Source organism: Sciurus carolinensis, unplaced genomic scaffold (assembly GCF_902686445.1).
Source record: "Sciurus carolinensis unplaced genomic scaffold, mSciCar1.2, whole genome shotgun sequence".
Classification (NCBI taxonomy): Eukaryota; Metazoa; Chordata; class Mammalia; order Rodentia; family Sciuridae; genus Sciurus; species Sciurus carolinensis.
This window is the reverse complement of record NW_025920122.1, coordinates 3,213,535-3,230,890: the sequence shown is the minus strand read 5'-3', so window position 1 is coordinate 3,230,890 and position 17,356 is coordinate 3,213,535. Positions and strand designations below refer to the sequence as shown.

General features: G+C 41.9%; 1 pseudogene; it reads right to left on the bottom strand.

Annotated features, from left to right (window-relative positions):
- Positions 1–2,452: 2,452 nt before the first annotated feature.
- On the bottom strand, positions 2,453–3,261 carry LOC124973815 (immunoglobulin lambda variable 3-21-like; annotated as a pseudogene).
- Positions 3,262–17,356: the final 14,095 nt, after the last annotated feature.

The window sequence follows — 17,356 nt, the reverse complement described above, 5'->3', positions numbered from 1 at the left end:
ACTTCTAGAACTAACAAATGAATTCAGCAATGTAGCAGGATATAAAATCAACAACCATAAATCTAATGCATTTCTATTCATAAGTGATGAATCTTCTGAAGGAGAAATTAGAAAAACTACTCCATTCATAATATCCTCAAAATAAAATAAAATACTTGAGAATCAATCTAGCTCATTTATAGATTGAGTTATTTGTTTTTTCAGTGTTAAGTGTATTCCATTCTTTATATATGCTAGAGAATAATGCTTTATCTGAGTTGCATGTGGTAAAGATTTTCTCCCAATCTGTAGGCACTCTCTCTTTATACACTCAGATTTGATGTAGAAATGGATGTCATATTTTTTCTTCGATACCCTCCATCATCATCCTTACATGAGTAATGGGGAGCATTTAGGGTTCAATTCCCAATGGATGATGACAGACCTTATGTGTTGTAGGAGGTTTGTGCGGAGTGAAGTTGGTCAGCAGGAGGCATCCAAGATTATCTCATGTTTCATCAGAAGCTGGAATGGATTTGGGGCTTCCTGTAGGGGTTTTTGCACTGTTTGTGGAGCCAGTGGTTTGGGTTCAGGGATCTCAGGTCAGTCCCCTGGGAGGCTGACCTACAGAGCAGTGTTTACTATGCTGCCAATATGGCTTCCCTGAAGCTGATGGGGCCAGATGCTTCTGGCTATGTACATGGTTCTGGTCTAGGCAGAGACTGACATGGAGAAGTGGGACAACTCTGGGCTTCCAGAAGAGAGTCTTGGAGTAGGGGACAGAGGGAGGGGAGATCATGGATGAAAGGTAGGCATGATGAGAGGGGTGCTACATTGGGAAAGAGGAAACTGAAGACAGTCCTCAGAAGGAACTGAGCAGGTATAGTCAGGTTTCCTTCCTGCTGGACCTCAGGGGACCCCGGGCCATCAAGGATACTCCCTAAACTGGAACCCTGCCAAGGACACCACTGGGGAACTTTCACATGTTCATTTCTATCCTAGTGAAGAGGAGTCCTATAGACAGGGATGCTTGACCCAGCACCTAACTACTTTGTATGTGGAGACATATGTTTACGTTCATGGCCTGTGAAGGGAGGGAATAAGTAACCCTTGGAGGGGTGGGCTGGTTGCAAATAAAATTCTGAAAATTAATACCAAGATATAAAGTAAAAGACAAAAGCTATTTTTTTAAGTTGGGGTTTTGATGGGTGGACAAGACCTGGTAGTTCTGATCCTAACAAAGGTAAAAAGCCCATGAAAGTTTTAATTATAGTGAAACACACCAAAGGAATTTATTGTGGGGAGGGATTAAGATACAAGACATTGGCAGTATCTTATGTTTGACAAAAGTACTACAATTATGTAAGATGTTAGCAGGGGGAAATGGGTCAAATATATATATAGAAAAACTGTGATATCTCCGTGAATCTTTGTAAACCTGAAATCATTCCAAAAGCAAAATTTAATTTTTTTCATAAAAATATTAAATAAACACACAAAATCGAGAGTATTTGTGGAAATTGGCCTTATTGGGACTTTTCACTTGTGTAGTAATTCTTTCTCCTCCAGGCAGCTGGCACCACAAGGCTAGATGGGGCACTGGTAACTACCTCCAGGAAGTTGCTTTGACTCTAGGGCTGCCTGAGCCAAGAAATTCTGCAGTACCACACAATTCTCTGTGAGCAGGACATTTGTCAAGGCAACAGCATAGTCTAAGATCTGTGAGATTACACAGAGAGTTCTCCCAGGGTCAGACTTCCTTTTAGAGATGGCTTAGATGGGCCCACAGTTCATTAGTGGCTTTCAACACTGTGTGTGTCTGCTTTCCTCAGGGAATGTCACATGCTCCCCTCTCTAGTGTTCACTGTCATCCTGCAGGGAGTGTTTCTTGGCACTGAGGACTGAATCCACTAGTGTCAGTTTCACTGTTGGATCCAGGACACTTATGCTCAGGAGTTTGAGTATATCAACTGTAATCTATGCTTTGAACATTCCTGAAAACAGATTTCTCAGGTAAACAACTGAGTTAACTGAAGAAATAGTTATGGCCTGGGCAAACAGCAAGCTTATCAAATAAAATTTTGCTAATCTACTCCCACAGCAAGAACCCCCATACCTAGTGTGCACCAATCCTACCCAGTACAATGCTGGTTACATAAATTCTCATTAAAAATCTTCCTTGACAGACTTGTCTTAGACTTCCCCAGGACACATCCTCCAACTCTAGAACTATCCCCTGTCCTCCTTCTTCTTAACCATAGATAAGACTGTGCCACAGTGAAAATCTGCTTAATAACAAGACTCAATTTTGTATGAGTGAAGTCTTGCTGTGGTCTTTGGCAGTTGGCAGTTCAAGTCAATAAAATCACTTGCTCAGCTTCCAATGGAATCAACTGATCCTGGAGAGGTACAGGAACCTTCCCCTTTTCTCTCAGGAAAGTGGGGGGAGGGGAGGAAGTAGACGTACTCCACTCTACCTGGCAAATTTTCTGCTGTCAGGGTGACTACCCAGGGTACCAGGCTGGTGGTAGGTTTTTGTCTCACTTTCCTGTCTGCCTGTGTCACTGTGAGCATCATTTCCATGCCACACCTGACAGTAATAGTCAGCCTCATCTTCAGCCTGGGCCCCACTGATGGTCAAGGTGGCTGTGTTCCCAGAGTTGGAGCCAGAGAATTGGTCAGGGATCCCGGAGTGCCAGTAGCTATTATCGTGGATGACCAGCAGAGGGGCCTGTTGTGGCTTCTGCTGGTACCAGTGTGCATAATTACTTCCAATATCATCGCCTTCACAGGTGATTTTGACTGTCTATCCTGGGGTCACCGATACTGAGGGTGGTTGAGTCAGCACATAAGAGGCTACAGAGCCTGTAAGGAAATAAAAGAAGGCAGGAGGGATAATGGTGAAGGAAACATCCCATGAGCTCCCTGTTTCCCTCTGATTTGAAAGAGCTACAGGAAATATGTGGGTCCAAGGGCATGCCCTGGCATCAAAATCAGCCATAGTGACTCATGAACCTAACTGGGGAATGGAGATTTGAATCCATGACCAAACCCCTTCCCTTCACTCCTCAGGCTCACACAAAACAGAGAGCACAGTTTTGGAATTTTAGCCCAACATCATTCTGCAGCATGTTCCTGAGCATCCTGGCCACCACAGATAAAGACATGCTGGGTTCAGAATTATGGCCAGGTTTTTAAACTGGAGCCTTGGGCGGGCAGTTTTATTAAGAAAGCACCTGTGCAATGAGCCAGGAGACTGAGGAGAAGGGCCGTCCAGGTCATGGTGTTCTGTGGCTGCTTCTTGAGTCCCAGACTGGTGTGTATTCCCCCCAGGGGTCTCTTATTTTCTTGTTGGGGAGAGCTGCCTATTATGCAAATCAACCAAGGTCAGGGCTGCTACTGGAGGAAGCATTGGTGTGCTCAGAGGAGGACTCAAACCAGGGACACTGAGAGGGGAGGAGCCGCCCTGAAGAAATAGCCTCATCCCACAGAACTCTCCTTAACTTGCTGGTCCCAATTGCTAGATCATGTCTCCATCCCAGGCTATTTTCTAGCCTTGAATATGAACTGGCATGGTTATTGAAAGATGAGTCTGTCTTTGTAATCTGAATTAACTGTATGGTTGAATATAGGAGGTTTTGTCAAGTATTGGATTCTGTCCCAGATACACCTCCTACATTGTGTGGACCAATCAAATTCCTCAGAGTATTTCTGGTATCTTAAAGATTCAGTGAGGTGCTAGACCTCTCTATCCCTTGTGTGAATGCTTCATGCAGATCTTGGATGCTGTGCCTCTTATCTCCATCATGTTCTGGGCAAGTTCACCACCTATGCTGCAAGTCTGACTGACAGTTACAGAGTTTCAGCATGAATTTTGACCTGAGGAATCCTGGACCTATTCCATATCAACAGAGACATTCTACAAAGGTCAGATCTGACACACAGACATCAAAGAATATGTTCATCAATGTTAGTGACAATACTGGAGAAAAATCCAGTGTTTCCTCCAGGTCTCATTCCATAGTCACTAATCCTCCTGCATGTGAAATCTCTCTGCCAGGGTGAGATCTGGTATTTGGGAAATACTTGACAGATCCAGATATTGGCTCAGTGAGATCAGGTGGGTTTGGGAAAAGGAGGTTTCAGGAAAAGCAGGAAGATTTCCTGTGTAAATACCTAACAAAGAGGAAAATTCTTCAAGAGGAAGATGTGAGAGAAATGGAGACCATGAATTTGTACTTGTTTGAAACACGATTTTGTCGCAAAATGACATCTTTTCCTCTAGATCTCAGGTTGTTGTCAACAACCCTCTTGCATATTAGAATCCTGAAGCCCATACCCATTTCATTCCTAAGTGTTTTTTTCAGATGTTTCTCCACTGCCCCCTGGTGGCCACTCCACACTGCCTGCTGCATGTTCAGGGCATTCTTGGTCCAGGTGTACATTCAGACAGAACCTGCCTCTCAGGCCCAGGATTTCTTGAACTTTGGCCAGGGAAGGAATTTCATCCTCTTCCTTTGCATGTGATCTGTCTCATTACCAGGAAAGATAGGCTCAGATTACACAGGAAAATATGAACAGGTACATTTGGAAGAGGAGATTCAGAACCCATCTGAGTTATCTCTACATATTTCTCTAGGGTGGTAAATATCATGGAAATGGTCCCAGGGCCTGGTGCTGGGTGACACCAGACTCAGGAACTGGGAATGCAGAAGGATCATAATACGCCCTTTTTTCTAGGAGTTTTCATTCTCTGGTTGGGTCTCTGCTTTGGATACACCTAGTTTTCAGCCTAGTAAACTGTCCTACCTACCAGAGTCTTGTGCATTGTCCCTCTGTTTTTATTCTAAATCCAGACACTAAATCCAGTGTGGACCATGCAGTACAATGCACAACCATGTCATGGAGTACTCAGTTGAATGCAGTCCTTGTCAATGCAAACCTATGCTTGTAAGGGAGTGAAATATTTTGTTTTTTGCATCATATTTCCTCTTATATATGAATATGATGACCGGAGCCACAAGAGGCATCCTGGGGCATATGTCAACAAGAAAAAATGTAAGGTTAAGATGGTAAGGATTGTGGGACAGAAGTTGAAAATGACCCCAGATCCCACAATGAATTGGTGAGTACTGAAAAACAGGAAATATTGTGCCTCAGACTTTTTTTTTGTAAAAGCAAAATAAGCCTCTGTGTACTCATGAGTCTGTTTTCTTGCATGTGTTCTTGCATTTATAAAATATCCAGAACACACTAGGGAAATAATGAGCACAAATATATGAATTAATTAAAACAATGTTAGTGAAAGTACCATGCAGGCAGATAATTAATACCCTGCTAATAGGTAGCAACAGGAAGGCTGGGATATAAGCTGAGGCTGGGACTCTCCCTGCAGGTGTGTCTCTGGCACTGCCATCAGGACTGGAGAGACACAAATCACAGCGCATATGTGCAGAGATTGGTGTCCATGAAGTGTGGGAAAGTTTGGGTGTGTGATGAGGGAAGAAGAAAGTGGCAATGTGAGGGGACCAGGGCTGTAATCTGTTTGGTCCAACATAATATTATCTCCTAAGGACTGTGATGGCAGGACCAATGCACAATCAGAACAGTTGATGAAGAAATTCCCAGGTATTAAACCAGTTTCATGGCATCTGGATAGCACATTATGAACCTCAAGTACAGGGGGAGAGAAAATGAGCACAGTGGGTTCCTCCAGTCACTGCCTTGCTTACCTGGGACTTGGTAAACTCAGAGGGTGGTTGCTGGTTCCTGTCCTCTACACTGTACCTACCATGCATCTGGGTGGAAACTTAGGTTACCTGTGCCTCCTGTCCTGGGACAGGTGTTGAGTGTCCTCTACTGCCTGGTCAGTGACACAGCAATGTTTTCCTTGACAAGTTACAGATTTCTGACCTAGTAGCAAAGAATATGGGGATTGTAGTTCATAGAAAAAAAAAACTGCTGAGAAAGGGAGTGACTATTGCCTGGTCATCCTGGGAGGAAGTGAGAAGAGCAGATGTTTTGGACTCCCAATAAATACCTCCCCTAGATGTATAAGTGTCATCCCATGCTGGGAAATGGGGTGGAATAATCCCCAACCAAAAGCTATGGATCCTGACACAGGGCTTCTTCCTGTGACTGATCCGGTGCCTGAAAGGGCCATTGCCACCCTTAACTTGGCATAGGCAGACTATTGGAAGGGTGTCCAGCTCCCTGTACCATTCCCAAAGACCAAATTTTCAGATTAGAAACAATGACAGCTGTCATTTCACGGATATTTAAGCCATATGTTTCCTTGACTTATCACTTAGGCCCTATGGATTGGTTCACAAATATCATCTATTGGAGGTTCAGGGCCTATTAGCAAAATAGTAAATCTAATTATCACTGGCAGTTTGTGCAGTAAATGACACGTATTTTTTTTTCCTGTGTTGTCCAGCACGTCCACAAATTAGACATCAGTTTATATGCAAGTCTGGAAGGTGTATTTAGAAGATTTTTATTTTTCCTTTTTAAAATGTCTATAATGGGATAACTACATGATCTGAATGACCTGAAGGTAAACTTTCTAATATCATTTGTTAGGCCGTATGAAGAATCCAGCCTGGAATGATACTATTAGGCATTTTTGAAGACATTTTAGTAGAGAGGACAAATCTTAATATGACTTTGCAAATACCATGGTTGTACACCTGTTATGGATTCTGATCCCTCAAGGGCTGTCATATCATAAAAGTCACATTTTTCCCACCTGGGATGGTATGCGCTCTCAAGTTTGTCCATGTCCCATGTGGTTGAGGGAAAGGGATTCTGTATAAGGGACAGGATGACTATAAATTAATCCCTAAGGAACTCATGTAATAGAAAGAACCACAGGGAACAATTATTTCTTTTGAATCAGGAGCATGACTAATTGAGTCATGCTAATGTAACTCTAATATTGGAAGAGCCCACCTGTCCTTTATTTGTACAGATAAAGGGTGACCAGGAGGAACTTCTTCTGTGAGAAACAGGATGGGGTGGAGTTGAGGAAGCCTTTGCTTCCTTTGTGGGTTATGTGACACATCCAGGACATGCCAATTCCATTACTGAGCCACTCTGCATGGGAACCACATACTTCAGGCCATCTGAAACAATCTCTCATGATTGTCAGTACCTTAAAGACAGATTTCCATATCTCATGGCTTGTCCAAGCCTGATTTTGCTAGTCACAGGCAGCTTCCCACAGTCCGCTGGTAACTGAGTCACATTTCTTCCCAGAATTTATCTCTCCAATGACAAATGTGCCTATTTTCGTGCTGCACAGGGTTAAACTTTAGTTAGACTACGGAGGTTCATGAGCATATCTCCTTAGTGATGGGAATGCAGTGAATTTTTTCTGTGATCACACCTGAGATGCATGGAAGCATTGCTCAGTGACGTGGACTATTGTGTGATCTTGTTATCAGACACTAAGAGCTTTTCTGGGCAGATCCGCCCTTCATATTTGAGGACTCCATACTTTTGGAATCATAATCGTTTTTCTTCTTTCAATGCCAAGTTCTTAAAGGAAGGTCAGAAAACAGGTCCCCCTTCTGATATGTTGACATGGTCAACACTTCATGTTGAAATGGAGAAAAGAGAGTGTTAGTATCTAACCAGGTTCTCTCGAGTCATTTTCCATCCAGGAATCTGTGTATTAGTTTCTTTAAGGCTCTTTATGGAAGTGGTAAGACTTTGACTTAAGATCTAACTAATTCTTTTGGAAAACCACAATTTCAATAGTCATCTACATTCTTCTGTAACTTGGTCATAGTGAGAAACCAGCTCAGTGAGTGGAGACCAAAACAAGTTCATTGTTCAAAGGAAGAGAGAGACTCAGGCATTGGTGGGTAAGGTCCATTCCATGACTGCATCTGACTGTGTTATTGTGAGCAATGTGAGATGCAGTCACTTCCATGTCCTAGGGCACAGAAATAGTCAGTCTTGTTCCAAGCCTTGCCCTAAGGATGGTCATATTGTCTGTGTTTCCCAAACTGGTGCCAAAGAATTGGTCAGAGTTATATGTGTGCAATTTGTTATCATAATAGATGAGCAAACCAGGGGTCTCCCTATTTTTTGTTTATAGCAAATGTGCATATTTATTCCCTAATTTATTTTCCAAGCATATGGTTCCAACTGTGTACTGGAGGTAAATGACACAGAGTACTGGGTAGCTGAGTCAGCTCTTAGGAGGCTATGAAGCATGCCAGAAGAAAAAATATTGGGAATAATGATAAAGGAAACTTCCAGAAGTTCATCATCTTCCTGGTCTGTTCTCTCTGTAGGGATAATTTAGGTCCTTACCCCACCCACTTTGATCTCAGATTGAGTGGCCCATGAGTCTGGTAGGAGAATGGAGCTTCTGAACTCATAAGGAAGACTGACCACCTTCCTGGAACTTGCAGTCCCTCAGGCTCACACAAGTTAGTGATCACAATGTGGAAATTTAGCCATTTAGACCTTCTTTTGCATTAAATTTCTGAGCATCCTACCCACCACAGGCAGGACCCACAGAACTCAGAACCAGGGATAGGCTGATCCCATACACCTGAATTTAGTGGGTTGGCAGCATCCCTGGGGCAAAACCTGTGTAGTGAGAGAGGTGGTTTAAGAGAAGGGGAGTCCAGATGATAGTGGAGACCTCCCTGATGTTGCATTCTGAGTCTCAGACTGATCTGACTTCCTTCTATGACTGATTCATCCATTTACTGTGGATTTCTGTCTGTTATGCAAATCAGCTAGAATCTGTGTCATTTTCTGAAGAATCTCTGTGTTTTCCAGAGCAAGGCTCAGCCCCAGGGACACAGAGAGGAGAGATCTGGCCCTGAAGATCCACCCTCAGCCCAGGAGATAGTCTTTTGCAAGGTCGTTTCACAGTCTGGGCAACATTTCCACTCCAGACTCTGTTTGCAAAGATAACTCTGTCCTCAGAAGGACCTGGAGGTCATATATTTTAGCAAAAGCACATGCAGGTGTGAGAACACCTGCACCACTGAGGGGCTCTCTATGCCCAGTGTACATGGCAGCAGGTGCTTATAGACATGAACTATGGTTAGAAATAGTGATAAAAATATGCTGAAATAACTGGTCATGTGAATATGCATAACCATCAGAAGCAAGTAGGTACATTTATAAAGAACAATTCCAAGTGACTGTCCTGAGATCTGATCTGCAGAGAAAAGCAGGGATATAAAGTGTCTTTTGATGTAACAAGTAGTTGTCCAACTTGTTTCCTGTTTATGCTAAACCCTTAGAACTGATGAAGTAAGTGGAAGAGCAGCTACTCTAATATCATTTCAACACCAAATTATAGGTATGAACCAATTTTCTCATACAGAATGCACACAAAGTGTGTCCCCACTTATCACAGGAAGCATTTGACCTTTGGTTTTTTTGGAATTGGCTTATTTCACTTAGCATGATATTCTCCAATTTAAAAAATGTCCTCAAAGAACATTCTCTGCATATCAGAGCACTTTAAATATCAGAGTGGGCAATAAGTAGCTGCTGCCTGTGTTTATAAAGGGCACTGCCATGCTTGCTTCTATAAGTTTCTCAGTGGCGCTGTCTCACTGCCAGGGCAGATCCAGTGTTTGTGACACAGACTAAATGACAAGGAAAACACTGAAAATTTCATGCCACGACTGTTATGCTCATACTACACTATGAGTCTTCCCTTATTTCTACCCCATCCAAATTGGAAAGTTAAAAATAGCATATCTTTGGATGGGGAGTATCATAAACTAGTGCCACCTTAAAGAACTAAGGGAATCATGATTATGGTTGTTTTCCAACATTTTTTATTTTATTTGGTCTAATTTGTTGTACATGACAGTAGAATGCATTTATATTTTGATAGATCCTACACAAAGGGAGTGTAATCTTTCATTTTACTGATTATGCATATTGTAGGATCACATCAGTCATGCAGCATACATGTACAGGAGGTAATAATGTCTGTTTCACTCTCCTATCATTCATATTGATTGAATTTACAGGTTGCCTTCAATAACATTTGAAGGGATCCTGGATGGTAGAAGTAGATTTCTGCATGTCCAGATAGAAAGTCATCTTACTATTTCTGAATAAACTGTGGAGTGTGCTATACCAGAACACATGTCTACAGGTGCATGGTATGCATGATCAATGGGGAAGATGAGTTCTGCTCTATTCCTCTAAGAAAATAGGTACAGAAATGGTGTGCATTCATAGGAAATGCACAACATTGCATTTGTACATTTTTTCTCTGTACCTCATTCACTCACCATGTGTGTTTGGACTAATGTGAAAACCAGAAGAACATCCTGGCACTAAGGTATTTCATCATAACTGCATCAGATGAGTAGGAATTGGCAGGTATATTGAATAATGTGGAGAGACACATGCAGTCCAAAGAGTGAGAGAGAGAGAGCATAATAAGTTTTCTTCCCCCCAATATTAACTCAAATATTTAGGGGTTGTTTTTGGAGCTTTCTGAACCAAAATAATGAACAATATTTTCCACCAAATAATAGACAAATGATTTGATTTTACACATTCCACCATTGGGAGCAGAACTCTCAAAAACTATAAGATTTCAGCAAACATAATAGTTCATACTTGCAGATATTGTTCCAATTACAATATTAAGAAAGCCTGATAAGTAGCTGTGGATTCCAGAGTAGGAAGGATCTCTGTGTGTCACACAAGGGTGTCAATTGCCTTTCTCTGGGGGCACTGGTATTCAATAGTTACTATGATCTTTTTGAAATTGGCATGAGAGCAGAAACCTTGTGTTTAAGTCAGTTCCTCCTAGGAGAATCCAAGTGTTGAACATGGAGTTCTGGAACAAGTCCATGTCATCTATAATAGGAATTATGCATCTTTTGTAAATGAGTTTCTGAAATATCAAGTCCCTGCAGAAGCAGGACCACATGGAATGTCAAAGGATTACACATACAGAACTGTATGAATCAGCAGTTCTCATGCCAGAGAGAATGAGTTTGAGGTGGTCACTGTTTGAGGTGGTTTTTGTGTCTAGCTTGGAGAAGGAGCAGAACTGTGGCTCCATGATACACTGGGCAGGTGGATCATATCCCATGCCTCTCCCTGGGTTCAACTTTAAGTCTGTGGGTGGAGAGGAATTCTATTATCTAGTAGCCACTCATAGATTTGAAGTTTAGGATGTTCACAGTCATCTTTGGCAGCCTCTGATGAGGACTTTCTTACTGTTGGGGACTCTCTGCAGAGTCTCAAGATGACTCAAGGGATTACATGGTGATAGAGAAAACATATCCTTGCTCAAGTTTCTCCTGCTTGTATTATGAACTCTAGTCACTTTGGAACAGTGCTCCACCCTTACCAACTCATTTTAACTTAATGCTTCCCCAAAGTTCCCACCTCCAAATATCAAAGTCACATTAAGTTTCCATCTTCTTAATATTGGAGTGGTTAGTGTAAAATTCAACATGAATCAAGGTGTGGATTTTAAACACGTAATCCACCAAAACTCATGTTCTTTTCACATAAAAAATGTATTTGTTCCATCTCAATAGCCTCAACTCTTAACTCATTCTAACATCACATCACAAATCTAAAGTCTTGTTTGAAACTCAGGGAATACTCCTTCAGTCATGAGCTTGTAACAACATAGAAGTTATCTACTACCAAGACACAATGGTGCAACAGGCACAAATCAGATATACTTATTTCAAAAAGAAGGAATAGGTAAACAGGAAATGAAAACTGGACCAGAGCACATCAAAATCCAAACAGGGATGACATTAAATCTTACAACTCCAGGTCTGGCATTCTCTGTACACTGGGGTGAAAGTTTAATACCCAAGGTCTCAGTCAGTCAACCCACCATGACTTTGCTGAGCTCAGTCCACACGTTACGCTCATGGGTTCAAGTACAGTGCCTGTAGGATTTCTTGGTGTTGCATATCACCAATGGCTCTTCACTTCTAGAATCTTAAAAGCACTCCTCTCCTATACTCCAGTGGCATTGTCCCAGTGGGAACTCTGTGATGCCTCTGTCTCTCTGACTGATTTCTCTTTGGGCTCTCATGCAAATCAATACATCCTTTGAAATCTTGGTGAAAGATATCATGACCTGAGGGCATAACATCCTGCTTGCCTTCAAAATTAGTAAAACATGGATGTAGACACTTCCAAGGTTTACATCTTTGTGCTCTGGATTGGCAGCATTAGCCAAGACTGAACAGATTTGAACCCTCATTGAGGCAGCTGAGCAGTGTACTGTTGTGCAGAGATCAGAGTGCCAACACAGTCCTGGACAAAAGCCCATGGAGAGCACACTGAACTGGTTTCCCAGATTCATTCGCATTCTTATCCATTTGATCCTGTTTGGAGGGCCTTCTTCCCCATTCTCTTGAAATTTGGCATTTGTCTGCCTTTTATTTCTACTAATGTGCTTAGGTAAGTGGTACCTTTGCAACATGATTGAAATTTTCTAATAAATATGTATTTTACCTCAGTGTCTGACAGTGACTTTTGTATATGTTTTACATTCTGTTTCTTTTTCACTAATAAATTCCACCTTCAAATAATTCCTTTACTTTGTTATATTATTGTGATTGGGTAATTGTTCCTAGGCAACACCCTGAATGATTTATCTGTGTAGAAATTTCTTCCACCACTTATTCCTCATTCTTCATTTTGGCTTTCCATGAAGTCCTGAGACATAGGCACAGTTCAGTTTGATTCTTTCATCCTTCATAATAAAGATCATCTTGGCTCCAGTTTTTGAAAAGTTGTTGCTCCTCTCCATTCCAAGACCTCATCAGAATTATGCCCTCATCTGTCCACAGATTTATCAGTATTCTGGTCATGACCACAAAGCCAATCTCTAAAAAGTTATAAACTATTCCTAATTTTTGTGTTCCAGACATTCGACAGAATCATCCATAACATTCCATTTTCAGCATTTTGATCTTTTTATTGCCTTTTACTCTAAAATTCTTCAGTCTCTGTTTCTAAATTTCCATGTATTGGTATTGACAAAAGTCTTATTGCCAGGTTCCAATTTTCTAACTTACTCCTTTTGCTGTTGTTACCACTGATTATAGACTGGTTAATTACGAGGAAAAAAAAAAGGTTTATTTATCTCATAGTTCTCCATGTCCAAGAACGTGGCATCAGCATATATTTGATCTCTGGTGAGGGTTTCTCTGCTGTCAAAGACTCTGCAGAAACCTGAGGTGGCTTAGGGCATCATATGGCAAGACAAATCCTTACTTAGGTTTCTCTTCCTCTTTAAAAGCTATAGTCCGATTGGATTAAGGTTCTCCCTTATTCCTTCATTTAACTTTATTAACTTTCAAAGGTTCCACCTCTAAATACATAGATTAGATTTCTACCATCTAACTTTCTCACCATGGGGACTGAATTTCAACCTCAATTTTGGTGGAAACATTAAAACCATAGCATAAGGAATATATATCAAATGCTAGCAGCCCTCTAGTTCTTTGGTTGTTCTTGATTAAAGACAGATCAGCCCATCAAGGCAGGGTTGATCAAGGACCAACGACTGTAGGAATGAACTCAGGTCCTCCCACCAGGGTGGGGAGGTGTTTCCTGAAGTTTCAGGTGATGTAGAATACATTGATATATAATGAGTATCATCTGTGACCTTGAGACCGATCACTAGGATATTGAACTGTGTGAATGAACCTGTAGATAAAGTTTAGCCAAACATTTTTGCTTTCTCATCCCCTTTCTTCCACTTATCTTCCGACAAGACATACTAATTTTAATTCCCTTTATTTCTTTGTCTTTGAGGTAAAGTGTTTGAAAATGGAATGTAGATGAAATCTGAAAAGAATTATGTCACCCAAAAGTAAAAAATGATTTTGCATAATCTTATGGTGAAAGGGTGAGCATGTTTATGGTTTTACTAAGGACAATTTCATGGGAGCATGGATCTGGATATCATATTCCTTTGAGAGGTTGTATAGATTATAAATTGTGTGAATTCCAATTATCAGTGGGTGGACTACATGTTTTTATTTGGAAATAGTTTTCAGAATTTCCTTTATTCTATGTTTCTGGTTAGCAATGGTGAAAAGAAATTTACCTGTGCAATATTGCATATTGCCAAGGCCTTTCCCTGAACTATTAACAAGCACCACATCAGTTAAGAAATTGCCCAGATATGGCATGAAGCACTAGGATGACTATATCAATGACTCTTTATCCTATGGGGTTTAGAATGTATACAATGGTCAGCTGGTGGCTAAAGGGCAATTGGGACCATGATGCTTGTCATTATTTGAAACTGGATCCCTAGAGTGGAAGAGCAAGGCACCATGACCTCAGGCAGTTATCAGGCTTGAATCTCCTTATATATGGGAAGGGGAGAGTCAGTCTTTCAGAGGGTAACCTCAGAGATACCACAGGGCCCACTACACTAGTTTGCTCTGGTCAGAATCAGAAGCTTCTCAGAAGCCTGAGGCCTTAGGATTTTATCAAGAGCTGAGCTCTCCTGGGACTAATCCAGGATATGTGGACCTAAAGTGTTTTAGTCTACACTAAATGTAAATTCAGGGATCAAGAACAGTGGTCAGCTGACACCTTCTATGACTCCTTCCACTCAGGTCCTCTATCCCAGATATAAACCTACACTAAAAGAACAAAAAGAAAAAATAAATAAATAAACACCAGGATAGTTGGGTTCTGTCATCTTCAGATCCACTCTGCAGCGCCTACCTGGAGGACTGGATGGAAAGGGCAGCCTATGGACTAAGATCTGGTTGAGTTGGGCAAGACCAGCTTAAACTTTATCTACTATTCTCCTTGGGTCTATAAGAATGTAAAACAAAAGTGGAAGGTGTTGTGTCACTTTTCCATCTGTTAAGTCACTGTGTGCTTCTGCATTGCTGTTCCACCCTAAAAATAATAATCTGCCTCATCTCCAGCCTTGGCTCTGATGATGGTTAGGATGGCTTTTGTTCCCTGAGCTAAAGTAAGAGAATCAGTCAGGTATTGCTGAAGCACAGTTGCTGTCCTCATAAATCACCAATACAGGGGACTTAGCTGGCTTTTGCTGGTACCAGTGAACTAGGGCATCACATCATTTATCTCCAGAGCAGGTGATTGTGGTCCTCTGATCTGACAACACTGACCCTGAAAATGAATTAGTCAGTACTTAGGAGCTGATGGAATCTTCAAGAATGGAGAGGAGAGGGGTGCTGAGGATGAAGAGCCCATTAGGAGGGACATACCCAATGATTATGTTCAGCTGAGTTTACAGTTTTGAGTGGACCAAGTTCAGAGTCTTGTGGGAGCTGAGCCTAGGGATAGGTTAGCATATCATCTGGGCAGACAGAGATGAATGTGAGCAGGAGAGGAGTCCAAGGCAGGGTGGAAATGTCCAAAGTTCTGTCATCTGAGACCAACATAACTGCTGGGCTCCCCAGTTTTTCTGATTCCCTCTTAGGTCCTTTGGGGCAGGGTGTATTTGGTGGTCATATTAACTTTCTTCTCTCCTTGGGTTCTTCATTGAGGGCAAGTGGGGAACATTCTTATTAGCTGTGGGGTAAGAAAAAGAGTCTGAGGAGTAGGATTAGAGCCCCACATTCCTCCAGATGCTTCCATGCGCACAAAATCAACCTTGGACTCCAAGGTCTGAGATCATAGTCTCCTTCTAGGAATTGATACTATGACCACTGTCCCTGACCTCCTGGGTTTTGATGTGTCCTGGGCCCATCTCAGCATAGTTGTTCACCTTCCAAAAGCCTGGCCATGGGCTGAGATGGAACCTAGTGAGAGACCATTGATACCCCCTTATTCAGTTGAAGGTGAATTATGGGCACTCACTTCCTCCTCCTCTTTTTTTTTTCCTTTGGCTGCACTTCTGTCCCACTCTTGCAGTCTCATTTGTGTTTGGTCCTGCAATATAAGCATTTTTTGGTAAATCTTTTCACATATGACATTTTTCTTGGGAAATAAGCACATATTTATTAGATTCATTACAGCTTTTTATCTCATTTCATATCAGGAATTTTCTGCCTTCTATGACATTACTCATTTGGAAATATATTAGGAATTAGAATGGTGATGCTTTCTTTTTTATTTTTTATCAATAATTCATATTAAAAAGGCCAGATATCGGATCTACCCTCTGCACCTGTCATCTCTGGATGTCATTATGGTCACAGGTATAAAGAGCTGAACTCCTGAAAGTGGGTGATCAGAGATTCTGCCTGTAAAAAAAATCCTCTACTGAAACATTGACAACCCCATGGTCAGAGCTCTGACCTCAGCTAAGTGTTATAAGGGACGCAACGAATGCTCTTTCTAGGGAAAATTATCTAGAGTCTCACCAAAACTTGAGATTGCACCTGAGCAGAGGAGCTGCCAGTTTCGGTGTTGATGTACTTGGAGGTGGAAGAAGAGGCAAGTGGGCAGGGCCAGGTGCCTGTGCAAATTCTTATGACCAAGGGATCATCCCCAGACCAATGCTGGAAAGCAAGGTATTGTATCCTGCTGATGGGTAGGACACCCAGGCAGGTGACCTGGCTGGAGAACTCACGCCCTAGGATCTCCATCCTCTCAAAATGAGCTTGGTGGTAGAATACCTGGACAACATGTAGTGTCCACAGCAAGATGTAGCCCTGCAGCATCCTCTCAGACTGATACATGGAACCATTTTCTCCAGTGCATTTCCTCCTATGAGTAGGCTTATGCTGTGATTCTGGTTTGATACAGTGTGATTCTGACCCTCAGGACCTTTGGTCACTATAACAGAAGGTCATAGGATGAACCCTCCTGACTTCTAATCTGAGAATTACTCCTTGGACACCTGTTGACCTCCAAGGTTGGCCTCCTTCTTGGGCGCCACTGGGCCTCTGTAGCTTTTGCTCTGACTGCTCCCTGATAAAGTTATTGTGTCCCCTACCAATATAGGAACTTCAGGGTAGGAGCTTTCCTCATCCAGGTGACCCTTAAACACCTGTCACAAGTGAGGTTGTGGTGGGGAGTACAACCTCACTCTGTGGCAGACCCAACCACCCTCTCCTTCTCAGCACAGTGCAGAGAGGTGCCTTCTGCAGTGTTCTCTGAGATGGGCCATGTTTTGATGTGTCCTCAATTACTTCTCAAGTAATTGAGTGTAAAAATATAAAATCTATCTCTTGTCCACGTGTTTTTATAGAAGAGTGGAAAGTGCAGAATAATCTACAGGTTCTGGTTCAGAGAAACCTATGTGACAGGCCTAAGGAATGTTTCCTTATGATGCATACAAATAGGCATCAAAACTCATGTTATTCCTTCTCCCATCACTGCATGGGCAATATGTTCATTACCACAGTTCGTTTGCATGCTTATGCCACAACTAATATCCCTGTCCTGTTCC